Below are 20,098 nucleotides of genomic sequence, written 5' to 3'. Positions count from 1 at the left end.
CATATTTGATCAAGGAGAAAAAGAATGTAAAGGTGATAGCAATCAAGGCAAACAAGCAAGCCAACAAAAGAAAGGGGGCCAAATGCATCTGGGTGTCAAAGGAAATAATTTCAACCATGAAAAGCACCAAGAAGGTTTGGATCCCGAAAGGGAAGTGAGTGGACCGAAGGTCGTCGGGAAATTTGGAGACTTGGCAAAATTGGAATGTATATCATGGGATACATCATATTGGATCAAGTTTATTGTCAAGTGGGTTAGTAAATATTTTGGACCCAATTTTCCCCACCCATGACTAAGGTAACTAGATTTATTGTATTCCTTATTTTTAGATATGCGTACCTATTTTCTTATATCTAGTTTTATCTTTCATGCCTAGTATTTCATTTGATACTTGCTTTAGATTAACAATGCATGCATACTAGGTAAATCACATGGTAGGATTGCTTGCTTTCAATTCATACACTTAAGCAAACCTACATGGTTTAAAAAGTTAAATTGAGCACGACACATAGCTTATCTAACGTCCCTAAGTAAATGACACTAATGCATCAAAAGCTTATATCTTACAATTGGTATCATTTAACTTATATGTGCCAAAGTTCGGACTATAGATAATTTGTCTCTCTTGATATCAAATCAAAGTGCATGTCTCCTGCAAGTATTCAAAACTTGTATGCACACCTTCAGTGGGAGGTTACTCTATAATCTAATACTTTGAGACTAACACATTTTCAAGTCTATTTTATGTGATAGTCTCATTGTAAGGAAATGAAGTCCCCAGAGAAAGACAACAATCTTTCACTGCAAAATCTCCAAGAACTCTCATGTCTCTCAAGCTCGCCATTGAATTTCAATCGGTATCTTTTGAGACTACATCTAGCATCATTTACATGTCTTCTCCAATATTTGATTAGACTATATTTCATATCATATACTTCCATGTTGCTAAAAATTCATAAGTGGCTAACTCATATTGTGTTACCTATGCATAAGGGAAGTTAGTCTTTTCAAATCATGTTTTACACCTCTATTTCTCACATGCTTTTCCTAAGTAGAAGATCTCTATCAGGGGGAGTTTTTTCTTCGTCTCTAAAGGGGGAGAAAATTCTTTCTAAAGGAGAACACTCATTTAGGGGGAGTAATCATCTGAGGGCAATTTTTTACTTCCTACATGCTTTTAATGTCTTCCTTTTCGGTGGTTGATGCCAAAGGGGGAGAAATTTAGGGACCAAAGCAATGAAAACTATATCAAACACCAAACACCACCAACTTAAAATTTTAATGGTTTTTCAAGTGGTTTTGGTTATTTGGTCCAAGAATAGGAAGTAAGTGAATTATGGAGTTAGGGGGAGGCTTAAGTCCATAATATCACATTGAGGGGACAAACATGCATCCTACCAAGTAGATTGCATATTTTCATTCAAATACTTGTATTATTTGCTTGCTTTGGTTGTGTTGTCATCAATCACCAAAAAGGGGGAGATTGTAAGGAAAATGGACCCCGGACCATTTGGCTAATTGAGTTTTGGTGTTTGATGATCAATACAATCCGTGAACTAATAAGTTTTCTAGTGTTTGTGTTTATAGTTCACAGGATGCAAGATTAACTTGGACTAAGAAATTGAGAAAAGCAACACCTCAAAAGAAGGCATTAAAAAGATCCAAGAAAAGTCCAAGTGTGCTGCCTGCGGACTGTCTGTGCGTGGAGCACCGGACTATCCGGTGCCCACACGCCGGACTGTCTGTGCGTGGACCACCGGACTATCCGGTGCCCACACGTCGGACTGTCCGGTGCACCAGGGAACCGCAGCCCAACGACTAGTTCCAGGTGGCACCCGGAGAGAAGACCATCGGACTATCCGGTGTGAGGATCGGACTGTCCGGTGTGGAAAGCCTGTGGCACCAACGGTCACCTGCTCTGATAGGGCAACGGCTAGGCGCTCCGGACAGGCTACAGTGCGCTGTCCGGTGCACCACCGGACTGTCCGGTGTGACACAGAAAGCAGCAGCTTTTCTCCAATGGCTATATTTGTGTTGGGGGCTATAAATACACCTCCAACCAGCCATTTCCAAGTGTGAGAGCCCAAGAGACATACCAAGGCATATAGTAGACATTCTCAAGTGCTCTTGCACCCAAGTGCTTAATAGAATCACTCGGTGATTAGCGTAGGTGCTTTGCGAAGTGCTTAGGTTAGTTAGACCGATTTAGCGCTTGCTCTAGGTGAACCCTAGATTGTTGAGTGAGTTTAGATAAACCTCACAACACCTCGGCTCTTGCGTGAGTCGTTGTAATTGTACCGAGTGGGGCGAGAGTCTTGCGAGACCGTGACAACCGCGTTTGTGTCACGGCCTCCACCGTGTACCGGAGGGAACGAGGCCAGCGGCGTTTCGGCCGGAAGCTCGATAGTGGAGACGGCGAGGAGCATCCGAGAGGAGCCGGAAGCGGAGCACCACTTCCGCGTGGAGAAGGTCTGCTGCTCTCTACGGAGTTACTCGATCGAGGTGCTTGGCCCTCGCGTGGGCTTCCCTTTGCGTAGGGGCACCAACGAGGATTAGTCGGGAGCTTGCGCGGTTTCGGATACCTCGGTAAAAATACCGGCGTCATCCACGAGAGTTTGCTTCTCTACTTTGCTCTTTAAGTTTCCGCATTTATATTAAGCATTTAAGTTTCAAACTTGTAGTCATACTTATTTAGTGCAGGGTTTTGAAAATCCACGACTACGACGTGCCTAGGCGCGCCTAGTCGCTAGGCCACGGCCTCCCGCCTGGACTAGGGGGGTAGGTGGGCTGCTAGGCGTTGGGAGCGCCTAGGCGGCGCCAAGGGGCGATTCCACGTCGATTCTGCGCGCCCAGGAGCCAAGGCGGCGGCGTAGGCGTGCTAGGCGCGCGTGGGAAAAAAGGCGGGCGAGAAAAGTCGCGCGCGCAGAAGAAGGCGGGCGGGAAAAGTCGCGCGCGCAGAAGAAAAGCGCGCAGAAGAAATTGGCGCGCGGGAGGATAGCCTGGCGCGCGTAGAGAAGAAAAAAGCGTGCAGAAAAAAGCGCCGCAGAGAACAGGTGCGCAGAGAAGAAAAGGAGAGAAGAAAAGCGCGCAGAGAAGAAAAGGACGCGCGCCAGAGAAGAAAAGGACGCGCGCCAGAGAAGAAAATTGACCCCTGCTTGCTTCTCTCCTGTACGCGGTAAATCCTCCTTCTCTCCTCCCAATCTTGTAATTTGTTGACTGTTGCTCCTGTCCTGCTTGGCTGCTTCTCTGTTCTCTCCTGTAATTTGTTGACTGTTGCTCAAGGTCTGCGGCTCCTGCTTTCTCTCCTCCCAATCTTGTTTCTCTCCTCGGTTATTCCCATAATCCATACATATTCAGTTTGTAATTTGTTGACTGTTGGTTAGAACTCAGATGACAGAGGGTGAGGGTCAATCTGAAAGTGCAAGATAAAAGTATGTCTCCTCGGTTATTCCCTATTTTTTATCTATAAATGTATATATTATATAAGTTGGCAAAACGCCTAGAAAAACGCCTAGCATCGCCTAGGCAAGCCTAGGCTGGACTAGTCCCTAGGCTAAGGGTCATCGCCTAGATTCCGCCTAGCGCCTAGCAAAACTTTGATTTAGTGTAGATTGAAACTTAGCCATTGCGGTAGAGATAGCAACACTTAGACAAAACCTAGTTTGCATATTCTAGTTTGACTATTTGCATAAGTTTTGCTCTAGGGATTTATTTATGGCCTAGTTTAGCGAAAGTTTTAGAAGTCCTAATTCACCCCCCCCCCTCTTAGGCGTCACTCGTTTCCTACATCCATAACTGATCATTTTCTTTGCTAGTTATATGTATATTATAATGTATTGTTTTTATGTCTAGATGATATGTTTCAATTGATCATAATGTTACTTTATTTTTATACTCTATACAGCGATGTTTTTGCTTTTTAAGTTTAATTCCGATATATTATCGTTTGTTCCATTCATTTTGCTTCATTTTTGTCATTCCGCTAGCCCCGTTTTTTATCTCGTTTCCGATGATTCCATTTTCGTCTGTTTTGATCTCTAGGTACAAGTTTTTCGATGGTGATACCCTAGTAAGGGTGATGTCGTACTTATAGATGGCTAAATGGACCGGGCTAAATAGGCCGGCACTAAGCACGGTACGACCCATAGTGCTTCGGCACGACACATGCACGATTCATAGAGTGCTAGTGTCGTCACGACGTGGGTGTAGTGTCATGCTTAGGCCGCTACCCCGTCACGATGAGCTGGCAGGAGCAGGACACGATTAAGTGGTCAGCACGGTTGGACACAACTTAGACCAACCGGTGGTATATAGATGTGATTGTGATATGTGCATGTGAATGTAAATTGTTGTTTATTATGATTTTAAACATAATGAATTCACTTTATAATGGTGTCGGGGACCATAATTAGGGGTACCCTCAAGGCTCCTAATTCTCAGCTGGTAACCCCCATCAGCATAAAGCTGCAAAGGCCTGATGGGTGCGATTAAGTCAGGGATCAGTCCATTCGAGGGACTCGATCACGCCTCGCCCGAGCCTAGCCTTGGACAAGGGCAGCCGACCCCGGAGGATTTCCGTCTCGCCCGAGGCCCCCCTCCAGCGGCGAACATATTTCCGGCTCGCCCGAGGCCCTGTCTTCGCTAAGAAGCAACCCTGACCAAATCGCCGCACCAACCGGCCAAATCGCAGGAGCATTTAATGCAAAGGTGGTCTGACACCTTTATCCTGACGCGCGCCCCCCAGCCGGCAGAGCCGAAGTGACCGCCGTCACTTCGCCGCTCCACTGACCGGCCTGACAGAAGGATAGCGCCGCCTGCGCCACTCCGACTGCGGTGCCACCTGACAGAGTGAGACTGACAGGCAGTCAGGCCCGGTCGAAGGCACCATAGGAAGCTCCGCTTCGCCCGACCCAGGGCTCGGACTCGGGCTAAGTCCCGGAAGACGATGAACTCTGCTTCGCCCGACCCAGGGCTCGGACTCGGGCTAAGTCCCGGAAGACGACGAACTCCGCTTCGCCCGACCCAGGGCTCGGACTCGGGCTAAGTCCCGGAAGACGGCGAACTCCGCTCCGCCCGACCCAGGGCTCGGACTCGGGCTAAGTCCCGGAAGACGGTGAACTCCGCTCCGCCCGACCCAGGGCTCGGACTCGGGCTAAGTCCCGGAAGACGACAAACTCCGCTCTGCCCGACCCAGGGCTCGGACTTGGGCTCAGCCCCAGAAGACGACGAACTCCACTCCGCCCGACCCCAGGGCTCAGACTCCGCCCTAGCCTCAGCCGATGGCCTCCGCCTCGCCCGACCCAGGGGCTCGGACTCGACCTCGGCCACGGAAGACAGACTCGACCTCGGCTTCGGAGGAGCTTCCACATCGCCCAACCTAGGGCGCAGACCAGCCACGTCAACAGGAGGCGCCATCATCACCCTACACCGAGCTGACTCGGGCTACAGGGAACAAGATCAGCGTCCCATCTGGCTCGCTCCGCCAGATAGGCAATGATGGCGCCCCGCATACTCTGTGATGACGGCGGCTCTCAGCCCCCTTACGGAAGCAAGAGGACGTCAGCAAGGACTCAACCGCTCCGACAGCTGTCCCTCCGCCAGGCTCCATCGCTCCTCCGACGGCCACGACATCACCCTAGCTGGGTGCCAAAATCTCTCCGACTGCCACAACGGCATGTACTTAGGGCGCTAGCTCTCCTCCGCTAGACACGTAGCACTCTGCTACACCCCCCCATTGTACACCTGGATCCTCTCCTTACGCCTATAAAAAGGAAGGACCAGGGCCCTCTTAGAGAGGGTTGGCCGCGCGGGGACAAGGACGAGACAGACGCTCGCTTGAAGCCGCTCGCTCCCTCTCCCGCGTGGACGCTTGTAACCCCTACTGCAAGCGCACCCGACCTGGGCGCGGGACGAACACGAAGGCCGCGGGATTCCCACCTCTCTCACGCCGGTCTCCGGCCGCCTCACTTTCCCCCCTTCGTGCTCGCCCTCGCGCTCGACCCATCTGGGCTGGGGCACGCGGCGACATTCACTCGTCGGCTCAGGGACCCCCCGGTCTCGAAACACCGACAGTTGGCGCGCAAGGTAGGGGCCTGCTGCGTGTTGACGAACAGCTTCCCGTCAAGCTCCAGATGGGCAGTCTCCAACAACCTCTCCAACCCGGGACGGTGCTCCGTTTCGGGAGTCTTGAGTTCATGTCCCTCGACAGCAGCTACGACATGATACTCATTCCACCGCCGGGCGACAGCGGTAATGGCGGCCGATAGTCCGCCCGCCGGCGGCGGAATCGACGACGTCTTCCCTGCGTGGTGGAAGAACGACCTTCGAGCTCATCCCGCCCTCTTCCCCGCCGACGGAGGGGAAGGCGGGGCAACCAGGGCCAAGCAGGAGGCAGCGCCTCGTCGGCTGTCGAGCGAGTCGACTGCGCCGGCACCCCAACGCGGGGCGCACCGGGTATCAACTTCGCTCTTGAGACGAAGACGAGCGCCGTCTCCCCGCGACACGCCAATCCCGAGCAAGCGGACGACGCCAGCACGCTCGCGAAAAGCTTGCTGGACGTCACCCTCGTACCTGAGACGACGGTGCATTCAGTCCCCAACGTGACTTCATCGCCGCCCGTCGACCAAGAGGTACCGACCGATTCTCATCCCACGTCATTTGGATTCAGCCTCAACCCGCCTAGCGACTTCGCTTTGGCGGGCGCTCTCGTAGAGGCGAGTCCAAACCCTCTGGGGTTTCGTATGCGGTCACCTTGGGACCGGCTGACGGACGTCTCGACCTACGGGCCCTCCGGGTCCGAGGAAGACGACGAGCCCAGCTTCTGTTGGGATTTCTCTGGACTTGGCAGCCCCAGTGCCATGCGGGACTTCATGACCGCATGTGACTACTGCCTCTCCGACTGTTCCGACGGTAGCCGTAGCCTCGGCGACGAGGACTGCGGCCCAAGTCGCGAATGCTTCCACGTCGATCTAGGGGGTCCCTACGAAGGCAACCATCTCGGCATGCCGGAGGACGGTGATCTCCCTAGGCCGGTGCCTCGCGTTGACATCCCACGGGAGCTAGCTGTGGTCCCCGTTCAGGCGGGGGGCCATGACCCACAGCTCGAGCAAATCCGCGGGGTGCAGGACAGGCTCGACGAGGGAGCAGGAGCGCTTGAGCCGATCCGCCGGGACGTCGGGCAGGCATGGGCGGGCCAACCCCCGGCCGGAGAAATACGTCATCTACCCCAGGGCTTCCAGCACCGCATCGCCGACGACGTCAGGGTCAGGCCACCACCCGCATCTAGTGGGGTCGGCCAGAACCTGGCTGCAGCAGCGATGCTTCTCCGCGCGATGCCGGAGCCATCAACCACCGAGGGGCGGCGAATCCAGGGAGAGCTCAAGAATCTCCTGGAAGGCGCCGCGGTCCGACGGGGCGAGAGCTCTGCCTCCCGAAGGCAGGGGTACCCCTCGGAACCTCATGTCGCGACTTCCCGATTCATGCGGGAAGCCTCGGTCTACACCGGGCGCACGCGCAACACCGCGCCTGCGGCCCCGGGTCGCCTCCGCAACGAGCACCATCACCGTGACCGTCGGGCCCACCTCGACGAGAGGGTGCGCCGAGGCTACCGCCCAGGCGTGGGGGACGCTACGACAGCGGGGAGGATCGGAGTCCCTCGCCCAAACCACCCGGTCCGCAGGCCTTCAGCCGGGCCATCCGACGGGCGCCGTTCCCGACCCGGTTCCGACCCCCGACTACTATCACAAAGTACTCGGGGGAGATGAGACCGGAACTGTGGCTCGCGGACTACCGTCTGGCCTGCCAACTGGGTGGAACGGACGATGACAACCTCATCATCCGCAACCTCCCCCTGTTCCTCTCCGACACCGCTCGCGCCTGGTTGGAGCACCTGCCTCCGGGGCAGATCTCCAACTGGGACGACCTAGTCCAAGCTTTAGCCGGCAATTTCCAGGGCACGTAAGTGCGCCCCGGGAATTCCTGGGACCTCCGAAGCTGCCGACAGCAGCCGGGAGAGTCTCTTCGGGACTACATCCGGCGATTCTCGAAGCAGCGCACCGAGCTGCCCAACATCACCGACTCGGATGTCATCGGCGCGTTCCTCGCTGGCACCACCTGCCGCGACCTGGTGAGCAAGCTGGGTCGCAAGACCCCCACCAGGGCGAGCGAGCTGATGGACATCGCCACCAAGTTCGCCTCCGGCCAGGAGGCGGTCGAGGCTATCTTCAGAAAGGACAAGCAGCCCCAGGGCCGCCCATCGGAAGATGCTCCTGAGGCGTTGATAGTCGCCTAGAGGGGGGGTGAATAGGGCGAAACTGAAATTCTCAAAAATAATCACAACTACAAGCCGAGTTAGCGTTAGAAATATAATCAAGTCCGCGAGAGATGGTGGAAAACAAATCGCAAGCAAATAATGAAGTGAGACACGCGGATTTGTTTTACCGAGGTTCGGTTCTCTCAAACCTACTCCCCGTTGAGGAGGCCACAAAGGCCGGGTCTCTTTCAACCCTTCCCTCTCTCAAACGGTCCCTCGGACCGAGTGAGCTTCTCTTTCTCAAATCACTTGGGAATCAAACTTCCCGCAAGGACCACCACACAATTTGTGTCTCTTGCCTCAATTACAAGTGAGTGTTTGATCACAAGAAAGAATGGCAAAGAAAAAGAAGCGATCCAAGCGCAAGAGCTCAAATGAACACTACAAATCACTCTCTCTAGTCACTAAAGCTTTGTGTGGAGTTGGGAGAGGATTTGATCTCTTTTGGTGTGCTTTGCAATGAATGCTAGCTCTTGTATAGTGGTTGGAAGCTGGAAAACTTGGATACAATGAATGGTGGGGTGGTTGGGGTATTTATAGCCCCAACCACCAACTTGACCGTTGGTGGAGGCTGTCTGTTTGATGGCGCACCGGACATGTCCGGTGCCCCAGCCACGTCACCAGTTCCGTTGGATTCCGACCGTTGGAGCTCCTGACTTGTGGGCCCATCTGGATGTCCGGTGCACACCGGACAAGTACTGTTCATTGTCCGGTGCGCCAGTATGGGCGCGCCTGACTTCTGCGCGCGCATTTAATGCGTCGCAGGTAGCCGTTGGCGCGAAGTAGCCGTTGCTCCGCTGTTACACCGGACAGTCCGGTGTACACCGGACAATCCGGTGAATTTTAGCGGAGCAGCTGAAGTGAAAACCCGAGGCTGGCGAGTTCCGGAGGCCGCTCTTCCTTGGAGCACCGGACATGTCCGGTGTACACCGGACAGTCCGGTGAATTATAGCGGAGTTGCCTCTGGAAATTCCCGAAGGTGGCAAGTTCGAGTTGGAGTCCTCTGGTGCACCGGACACTGTCCGGTGGTGCACCGGACACTGTCCGGTATACACCGGACACTATCCGGTGTACACCGGACAGTCCGGTGCCTCAGACCAGAGGTGCCTTCGGTTGTCCCTTTGCTCTTTGGATGAACCCAATACTTGGTCTTTTTATTGGCTAAGTATGAACCTTTGGCACCTGTATAACTTATACACTAGAGCAAACTAGTTAGTCCAATTATTTGTGTTGGGCAATTCAACCACCAAAATTATTTAGGAACTAGGTGTAAGCCTAATTCCCTTTCAATCTCCCCCTTTTTGGTGATTGATGCCAACACAAACCAAAGCAAATATAGAAGTGCATAATTGAACTAGTTTGCATAATGTAAGTGCAAAGGTTGCTTGGAATTGAGCCAATATTAATACTTACAAGATATGCATGGATCGATCTTTTGTTTTTAACATTTTGGACCACGCTTGCACCACATGTTTTGTTTTTGCAAACTATTTTGTAAATCCTTTTCGAAGTTCTTTTGCAAATAGTCAAGGGTAAATGAATAAGATTTTGCAAAGCATTTTCAAGATTTGAAATTTTCTCCCCCTGTTTCAAATGCTTTTCCTTTGACTAAACAAAACTCCCCCTAAATGAGATCCTCCTCTTAGTGTTCAAGAGGGTTTTGATATATCATTTTTGAAATATTACTTTCTCCCCTTTTTGAACACAATAGGAAACCAATTGATAATATTCTTGGAAACACGAAGTCTTTGAAATTGGTGGTGGTGCGGTCCTTTTGCTTTGGGCTCTTACTTTCTCCCCCTTTGGCATGAATCGCCAAAAACGGAATCATTAGAGCCCTTCTGAACTACTCTCTCCCCTTTGTTCATAAATAAATGAGTGAAGATTATACCAAAGATGGAGTCCTTGTGCTCATGCTTTCTCCCTCAAGAATGGAGAGTGACTTGGAGCGACGGCGAAGGATGAGTTACGGAGTGGAAGCCTTTGTCTTCGCCGAAGACTCCAATTCCCTTTCAATACACCTATGACTTGGTTTGAAATAGACTTGAAAACACATTAGTCATAGCATATGAAAGAGATATGATCAAAGGTATGTAAAATGAGCTATGTGTGCAAATCAACAAAAGAAGTTCCTAGAATCAAGAATATTTAGCTCATGCCTAAGTTTGTTAAAAGTTTGTTCATCAAGTGGCTTGGTAAAGATATCGGCTAATTGATCTTTAGTATTAATGTAAGAAATCTCGATATCTCCCTTTTGTTGGTGATCCCTAAGAAAATGATACCGAATGGCTATATGCTTAGTGCGGCTATGCTCGACGGGATTATCAGCCATCTTGATTGCACTCTCATTATCACATAGCAAAGGGACTTTGGTTAATTTGTAACCGTAGTCCCGCAGGGTTTGCCTCATACAAAGCAATTGCGTGCAACAATGGCCTGCGGCAATGTACTCGGCTTCGGCGGTGGAAAGAGCGACCGAATTTTGCTTCTTTGAAGCCCAAGACACCAAGGATCTTCCTAAGAACTGGCAAGTCCCCGATGTGCTCTTCCTATTGATTTTGCACCCCGCCCAATCGGCATCCGAGTATCCAATCAAATCAAATATGGATCCCGTAGGATACCAAAGCCCAAACTTAGGAGTATAAGCCAAATATCTCAAGATTCGTTTTACGGCCGTAAGGTGAGCTTCCTTAGGGTCGGCTTGGAATCTTGCACACATGCATACGGAAAGCATAATATCCGGTCGAGATGCACATAAATAGAGTAAAGAACCTATCATCGACCGGTATACCTTTTGATCCACGGACTTACCTCCCGTGTCGAGGTCGAGATGCCCATTTGTTCCCATGGGAGTCTTGATGGGCTTGGCATCCTTCATTCCAAACTTGGTTAGAATGTCTTGAGTGTACTTCGTTTGACAAATGAAGGTGCCCTCTTGGAGTTGCTTGACTTGAAATCCTAGAAAATACTTCAACTCCCCCATCATAGACATCTCGAATTTTTGTGTCATGATCCTACTAAATTCTTCACAAGTAGATTCGTTAGTAGACCCAAATATGATATCATCAACATAAATTTGGCATACAAACAAATCATTGTCAAGAGTTTTAGTAAATAAAGTAGGATCGGCCTTGCCGACTTTGAAGCCATTAGCGATAAGGAAATCTCTAAGGCATTCATACCATGCTCTTGGGGCTTGCTTGAGCCCATAAAGCGCCTTAGAGAGCCTATAGACATGGTTAGGGTACTCACTATCTTCAAAGCCGGGAGGTTGCTCAACATAGACCTCTTCCTTGATTGGTCCATTGAGGAAAGCACTTTTCACGTCCATTTGATAAAGCTTGAAGCCATGGTAAGTAGCATAGGCTAATAATATGCGAATTGATTCAAGCCTAGCTACGGGTGCATAGGTTTCACCAAAATCCAAACCTTCGACTTGTGAATAACCCTTGGCCACGAGTCGAGCTTTGTTCCTTGTCACCACACCATGCTCGTCTTGCTTGTTGCGGAAGACCCACTTGGTTCCTACAACATTTTGGTTAGGACGTGGAACTAAATGCCATACCTCATTTCTAGTGAAGTTGTTGAGCTCCTCTTGCATTGCCACCACCCAATCCGAATCTTGTAGTGCTTCCTCTACCCTGTGTGGCTCAATAGAGGAAACAAACGAGTAATGCTCACAAAAATGTGCAACACGAGATCTAGTAGTTACCCCTTTATGAATGTCGCCGAGGATGGTGTCGACGGGGTGATCTCGTTGTATTGCTTGGTGGACTCTTGGGTGTGGCGGCCTTGGTTGTTCATCCTCCTTGTCTTCATCATTTGCATCTCCCCCTTGATCATTACTGTCATCTTGAGGTGGCTCATTACTTTGATCTTGTCCCTCATCAATTTGAGCTTCGTCCTCATTTTGAGTTGGTGGAGATGCTTGCGTGGAGGAGGATGGTTGATCTTGTGCATGTGGAGGCTCTTCGGGTTCCTTAGGACACACATCCCCAATGGACATGTTCCTTAGCGCGATGCACGGAGCCTGTTCTTCACCTATCTCATCAAGATCAACTTGCTCTACTTGAGAGCCGTTAGTTTCATCAAACACAACGTCACATGAGACTTCAACTAGTCCAGTGGACTTGTTAAAGACCCTATATGCCCTTGTGTTTGAGTCATAACCAAGTAAAAAGCCTTCTACAGTTTTAGGAGCAAATTTAGATTTTCTACCTCTTTTGACAAGAATAAAGCATTTGCTACCAAAAACTCTAAAATATGAAATGTTGGGCTTTTTACCGGTTAGGAGTTCATAGGATGTCTTCTTGAGGATTCGGTGTAGATATAACCGGTTGATGGCGTAGCAGGCGGTGTTGATCGCCTCGGCCCAAAACCGATCTGAAGTCTTGTACTCATCAAGCATGGTTCTTGCCATGTCCAATAGAGTTCGATTCTTCCTCTCCACTACACCATTTTGTTGTGGCGTGTAGGGAGAAGAGAACTCATGCTTGATTCCCTCCTCCTCAAGGAAGCCTTCAATCTGTGAGTTCTTGAACTTCGTCCCGTTGTCGGTTCTAATTTTCTTGATCCTTAAGCCGAACTCATTTTGAGCCCGTCTCAAGAATCCCTTTAAGATTTCTTGGGTTTGAGATTTTTCCTGTAAAAAGAATACCCAAGTGAAGCGAGAATAATCATCCACTATTACAAGACAATACTTACTCCCGCCGATGCTTATGTAAGCAATCGGGCCGAATAGATCCATGTGTAGGAGCTCCAGTGGCCTGTCGGTCGTCATGATGTTCTTGTGTGGATGATGGGCTCCAACTTGCTTCCCTGCCTGGCATGCGCTACAAATCCTGTCTTTCTCAAAATGAACATTTGTTAATCCTAAAATGTGTTCTCCCTTTAGAAGCTTATGAAGATTCTTCATCCCAACATGGGCTAGTCGGCGGTGCCAGAGCCAACCCATGTTAGCCTTAGCAATTAAGCAAGTGTCGAGTTCAGCTTTATCAAAATCTACCAAGTATAGCTGACCCTCTAACACTCCCTTAAATGCTATTGAATCATCACTTCTTCTAAAGACAGTGACACCTACATCAGTGAATAGACAGTTGTAGCCCATTTGACATAATTGTGAAACGGAAAGCAAGTTGTAATCTAAAGAGTCTACGAGAAAAACATTGGAAATAGAATGGTCAGGAGATATAGCTATTTTACCAAGACCTTTGACCAAACCTTGATTTCCATCCCCGAATGTGATAGCTCGTTGGGGATCTTGGTTTTTCTCGTAGGAGGAGAACATCTTTTTCTCCCCTGTCATATGGTTTGTGCACCTGCTGTCGAGTATCCAACTTGAGCCCCCGGATGCATAAACCTACATCACAATTTTAGTTCTTGACTTTAGGTACCCAAACGGTTTTGGGTCCTTTGGCATTAGAAACAAGAACTTTGGGTACCCAAACACAAGTCTTGGAGCCCTTGTGTTTGCCCCCAACAAACTTGGCAACAACCTTGCCGGATTTGTTAGTCAAAACATAAGATGCATCAAAAGTTTTAAATGAAATGTTATGATCATTTGATGCACTAGGATTTTTCTTTTTAGGCAACTTAGCACGGGTTGGTTGCCTAGAGCTAGATGTCTCACCCTTATATATAAAAGCATGGTTAGGGCCAGAGTGAGACTTCCTATAATGAATTCTCCTAATTTTATCCTTAGGATAACCGGCAGGGTATAAAATGTAACCCTCGTTATCTTGAGGCATGGGAGCCTTGCCTTTTACAAAATTAGACAATCTTTTAGGAGGGGCATTAATTTTGACATTGTCTCCCCTTTGGAAGCCAATGCCATCCTTAATACCAGGGCGTCTCCCACTATAGAGCATACTTCTAGCAAATTTAAATTTTTCATTTTCTAAGTTATGCTCGGCAATTTTGGCATCTAATTTAGCTATATGATCATTTTGTTGTTTAATTAAGGACATGTGATCATGGATAGCATTAATGTCAACATCTCTACATCTAGTACAAATAGATACATGCTCAATAGTAGATGTAGAGGATTTGCAAGATTTTAGTTCTACAACCTTAGCATGTAATATTTCATTTTGACTTCTAAGGTCGGAAATAGTAGCATTGCAAACATCAAAATCTTTAGCAAGCAATTTTTCGTTTTCAATTCTAAGGCTATCAAGGGAAGCATTTAACTCATCAATTCTAGCAAGTAAATCAACATTATCATCTCTAGGATTGGAAGTTGGAACATTACAAACATGAGAATTAACCTTAGCAATTAATTTACCATTTTCATTTCTAAGGTTGTTAATGGTCTCATGGCAAGTGCTTAGCTCACTAGACAATTTTTCACATTTTTCTACCTCTAGAGCATAAGCATTCTTAATCTTAACATGTTTCTTGTTTTCTTTAATTAGAAAGTCCTCTTGGGAATCCAAAAGGTCATCCTTTTCATGAATAGCACTAATCAATTCATTCAATTTTTCCTTTTGTTCCATGTTAAGATTGGCAAAAAGGGTATGCAAGTTTTCCTCCTCATTACTAGCATTATCATCGCTAGAAGACTCATATCTAGTGGAGGATTTAGATTTAACCTTCTTTTTGCCGTCCTTGGCCATGAGGCACTTGTGGCCGATGTTGGGGAAGAGGAGTCCCTTGGTGACGGCGATGTTGGCGGCGTCCTCGTCGTCGGAGGAGTCGCTAGAGCTTTCGTCGGAGTCCCACTCACGACAAACATGGGCATCGCCGCCCTTTTTCTTGTAGTACCTCTTCTTCTCCTTTCTTCTCCCCTTCTTGTCGTCGTCGCGGTCACTGTCACTAGATATAGGACATTTAGCAATAAAATGACCGGGCTTACCACATTTGTAGCAAACCTTCTTGGAACGGGACTTGTAATCCTTCCCCTTCCGTTGCTTGAGGATTTGGCGGAAGCTCTTGATGACGAGCGCCATTTCCTCATTGTCGAGCTTGGAGGCGTCGATTGGTTGTCGACTTGGTGTAGACTCCTCCTACTTTTCCTCCGTCGCCTTGAATGCTACGGGTTGAGCTTCGGATGTGGAGGGATCATCAAGCTCGTTGATCTTCCTTGAGCCTTCGATCATGCACTCAAAACTTACAAAATTCCCGATTACTTCCTCGGGGGTCATTTGTGTATATCTTGGGTTGCCACGGATTAATTGAACTTGAGTAGGGTTAAGGAAAATAAGAGATCTTAGAATAACCTTAACCACCTCGTGGTCATCCCACTTTTTGCTCCCGAGGTTGCGCACTTGATTCACCAAGGTCTTGAGCCGGTTGTACATGTTTTGTGGCTCCTCCCCTTTGCGAAGTCGGAACCGACCGAGCTCCCCCTCGATCGTCTCCCGCTTGGTGATCTTTGTAAGCTCATCTCCTTCGTGAGCGGTTTTGAGCACATCCCAAACTTCCTTGGCGCTCTTCAACCCTTGCACTTTGTTATACTCCTCTCTACTTAAAGAGGCGAGAAGTATTGTTGTCGCTTGAGAGTTGAAGTGCTCGATTTGGGCCACCTCATCCTCATCATAATCTTTATCCTCTATGGATGGTACCTGTGCACCAAACTCAACAACATCCCATATACTTTTGTGGAGTGAGGTTAGATGAAATCGCATTAAATCACTCCACCTAGCATAATCTTCACCATCAAAAGTTGGCGGTTTGCCTAATGGGACGGAAAGCAAAGGTGTATGTTTGGAAATGCGAGGGTAGTGTAGGGGGATCTTACTATACTTCTTGCGCTCTTGGCGCTTAGAAGTGACGGAGGGCGCATCGGAGTCGGAGGTCGATGTTGATGAAGTGTCGGTCTCGTAGTAGACCACTTTCCTCATCCTCTTGTGCTTGTCCCCACTCCGATGTGGCTTGTGAGAGGAAGATCTCTCCTTCTCTTTGTGGTGAGAAGAAGATTTCTTCTCCTTCCCTTTGTTGGAGGAGCTCTTCTTCTTCTCCTTCCTCTTGGTGCGGGACTCTTCCGATGAAGTGCTCCCGTGGCTTGTAGTGGGCTTTTCGCCGGTCTCCATCTCCTTCTTGGCGTGATCTCCCGACATCACTTCGAGCGGTTAGGCTCTAATGAAGCACCGGCCTCTGATACCAATTGATAGTCGCCTAGAGGGGGGTGAATAGGGCGAAACTGAAATTCTCAAAAATAATCACAACTACAAGCCGAGTTAGCGTTAGAAATATAATCAAGTCCGCGAGAGATGGTGGAAAACAAATCGCAAGCAAATAATGAAGTGAGACACGCGGATTTGTTTTACCGAGGTTCGGTTCTCTCAAACCTACTCCCCGTTGAGGAGGCCACAAAGGCCGGGTCTCTTTCAACCCTTCCCTCTCTCAAACGGTCCCTCGGACCGAGTGAGCTTCTCTTTCTCAAATCACTTGGGAATCAAACTTCCCGCAAGGACCACCACACAATTGGTGTCTCTTGCCTCAATTACAAGTGAGTGTTTGATCACAAGAAAGAATGGCAAAGAAAAAGAAGCGATCCAAGCGCAAGAGCTCAAATGAACACTACAAATCACTCTCTCTAGTCACTAAAGCTTTGTGTGGAGTTGGGAGAGGATTTGATCTCTTTTGGTGTGCTTTGCAATGAATGCTAGCTCTTGTATAGTGGTTGGAAGCTGGAAAACTTGGATACAATGAATGGTGGGGTGGTTGGGGTATTTATAGCCCCAACCACCAACTTGACCGTTGGTGGAGGCTGTCTGTTTGATGGCGCACCGGACAGTCCGGTGCACACCGGACATGTCCGGTGCCCCAGCCACGTCACCAGTTCCGTTGGATTCCGACCGTTGGAGCTCCTGACTTGTGGGCCCGTCTGGATGTCCGGTGCACACCGGACAAGTACTGTTCATTGTCCGGTGCGCCAGTATGGGCGCGCCTGACTTCTGCGCGCGCAGCGCGCGCATTTAATGCGTCGCAGGTAGCCGTTGGCGCGAAGTAGCCGTTGCTCCGCCGTTACACCGGACAGTCCGGTGTACACCGGATAGTCCGGTGAATTTTAGCGGAGCAGCTGAAGTGAAAACCCGAGGCTGGCGAGTTCCGGAGGCCGCTCTTCCTTGGAGCACCGGACATGTCCGGTGTACACCGGACAGTCCGGTGAATTATAGCGGAGTTGCCTCTGGAAATTCCCGAAGGTGGCAAGTTCGAGTTGGAGTCCTCTGGTGCACCGGACACTGTCCGGTGGTGCACCGGACACTGTCCGGTGTACACCGGACAGTCCGGTGCCTCAGACCAGAGGTGCCTTCGGTTGTCCCTTTGCTCTTTGGATGAACCCAATTCTTGGTCTTTTTATTGGCTAAGTATGAACCTTTGGCACCTGTATAACTTATACACTAGAGCAAACTATTTAGTCCAATTATTTGTGTTGGGCAATTCAACCACCAAAATTATTTAGGAACTAGGTGTAAGCCTAATTCCCTTTCAGGCGTCAACTCAGCGCGGCGCCAAGAAGAAGGGCAAGAAGAAGTCGCAAGCGAAACGCGACGCCGCCGACGCGGACCTTGTCGCCGCCGTCGAGTACAAGAACCCTCGGAAACCCCCCGGAGGTGCCAACCTCTTCGACAAGATGCTCAAGGAGCCGTGCCCCTATCACCAGGGGCCCGTCAAGCACACCCTTGAGGAGTGCGTCATGCTTCGGCGCCACTTCCACAGGGCCGGGCCACCCGCGGAGGGTGGCAGGGCCCGCGACGACGATAAGAAGGAAGATCACCAAGCAGGAGAGTTCCCCGAGGTCCGCGACTGTGTAACACCCTGAATTTGGGGGTATAAAATTTCTTTGCTCATATTCACAAATTCAGGTGTTACTTCTCTTTTCACACCCTTCCCAATCCCCTCTTTCTCTTTTCTATAGAAGAAAAGTGGCTATTTACTTTGTGTAATTATAGTCTATTAGACTAAAACTCCAAGGAGTATGTATTGTGGCATCATGTCAAACCCTAAATTCCACTTTTGCTTGGTGCATAATACTTGGAAGTGCTAATTTGAATTTGTGGCCTATTTAGATTTGAATCAAATAGAGTAAATAAAAAGAAAAGGGAAAACAAATGCCAGAATAAAAGAAAAAAGGAAAGAAGCCCACACCCCCCGCCCCTCGGCCTTTCGGCCCATCTGGCCCATCCCGCGCGCGCGCCTTCCTCCCCCCTCTTCTCTCTCTGCCTGCGGGCCCCGGCTGTCAGCTCCTCCGTCTCCGCGTAACCGCCGCCCCGCGCTGCGCGTGCCGCGGACTCCGCGCCCACGTCGCGTGTGGAGCTCGCAACCACCTCGCCCTCGGCCACTTGAGCCCGGAGCCTAGCCCACCCTCTCTCCCTCCCTCATTTGCGCACCTGCAGACCTCCCTTCCACCTCCCCCACGCTGCTCACACACCAAAGTGCCGCCGCGCGCTCGCGCGCCCGCCCGCGGATCTAATCTCGGGCGTTGATCTGAGATCCAACGGCCGTAGAAGCCCGATACCCCTTCGCCCGCGCAATTTCTTAAAGAGACCCCCGGCTTTCTGCAAATTAACTTGCCGTCCCTGGATCTTCGCAGTTAGGTCCTCAGACCTTTTATTTAATCCAAGATAAGTACTTAAGGCATATTTTTAATCCCTAATCTTGTAAAATTCATAACTTTGTCATATGAACTCCAAATTAGGTGCTTCAAATTGCAAAATGTTCATAATATTCTTATCTATCTATTTAAACAATGTTTCCCTGCTGTTTTTATGTCCCAATTAATTGTTGATCATTAGGGTAAAATTAATGTTATTGGAACCCTATTTGAGATAAATAGAAGATAGTAGACTTTAATAAAAGTTGGAGCACCTAAGTTTATGGACTTAAAACCATGTAATGATTTAACCTCACCACTGACTTAGACCTGATTAGTGGATAATGAATCATTTTGTATAGTCATCTACCCTAGACCTAGGGAACACCAGATTGCCAACCCTTTTCTACTGTGAACTTATGATCTCTCTGCTGCATATGTTTGGTTTATTGCTTTTGTTTGTTATTTCCCAAGTGCATAGAATGAATGATTACTTTACGTAGACAACGGGCAGTCTGTGTTTCCCGAGGAAGTTGCAGAAGAAGTTCCTGATCAGCAGTTTGGTGAAGGCAAGTGTCCTCTGACCCATTATGTCCTATTCACTTATAATTCACTTTCCCGCATTACTTAATTGAAACCTAAGGATTGACTAGCTTTATACTTTACCTTATCCTTGATGACCTTTTGGGTTAATATGGTTAGCATTTTGTTATTGCCTTAACCTAATCAATGAACATGATGTGACTATTTATGATACGATATTGTTATCCTGATGATATTGATGATCTTGTGATACTCTAGGGGACTCGGGCTGTTTCCCGAGTACCTCTCCGTAAGGACCTGTTCGTTGAGAGATCACCCGGGATAACAGTGCAACCATGAGGGTGAAATGGGATGCCCTTAGCTAATTAATTAGAGGAACTAGAGGTGTAGTTGCTTCGCCGTCGTGCCGTCAATGGGGTCCAGGCACAGTGCTTGCTCTGCCGAGGCAGAGTGCCGAGGTTCTTTCGTTTTGCTTTTTGTTAGTCACTCTCCTGCGGGGAGGGGTACTGTGTTTATCAAACTGGAGAAACCTAACGGGCAGCTATGATCTCTAGGGAATCTTTGTAACAGCTACGTAGTGATACCCTACCGGACCACCTAGGAAGTGATCAATGGGGATTAGCTCTCCCCGGGCAGAACGGGAATCACGGCTCATGGGTAAAGTGTGCGACCTCTGCAGAGGGTAGTGAAACTGATATATCAGCCGT

This window comes from Zea mays, chromosome 3 (genome assembly GCF_902167145.1).
Source record: "Zea mays cultivar B73 chromosome 3, Zm-B73-REFERENCE-NAM-5.0, whole genome shotgun sequence".
NCBI classification, from domain to species: domain Eukaryota; kingdom Viridiplantae; phylum Streptophyta; class Magnoliopsida; order Poales; family Poaceae; genus Zea; species Zea mays.
Note: the sequence above shows the minus strand (reverse complement) of the source record.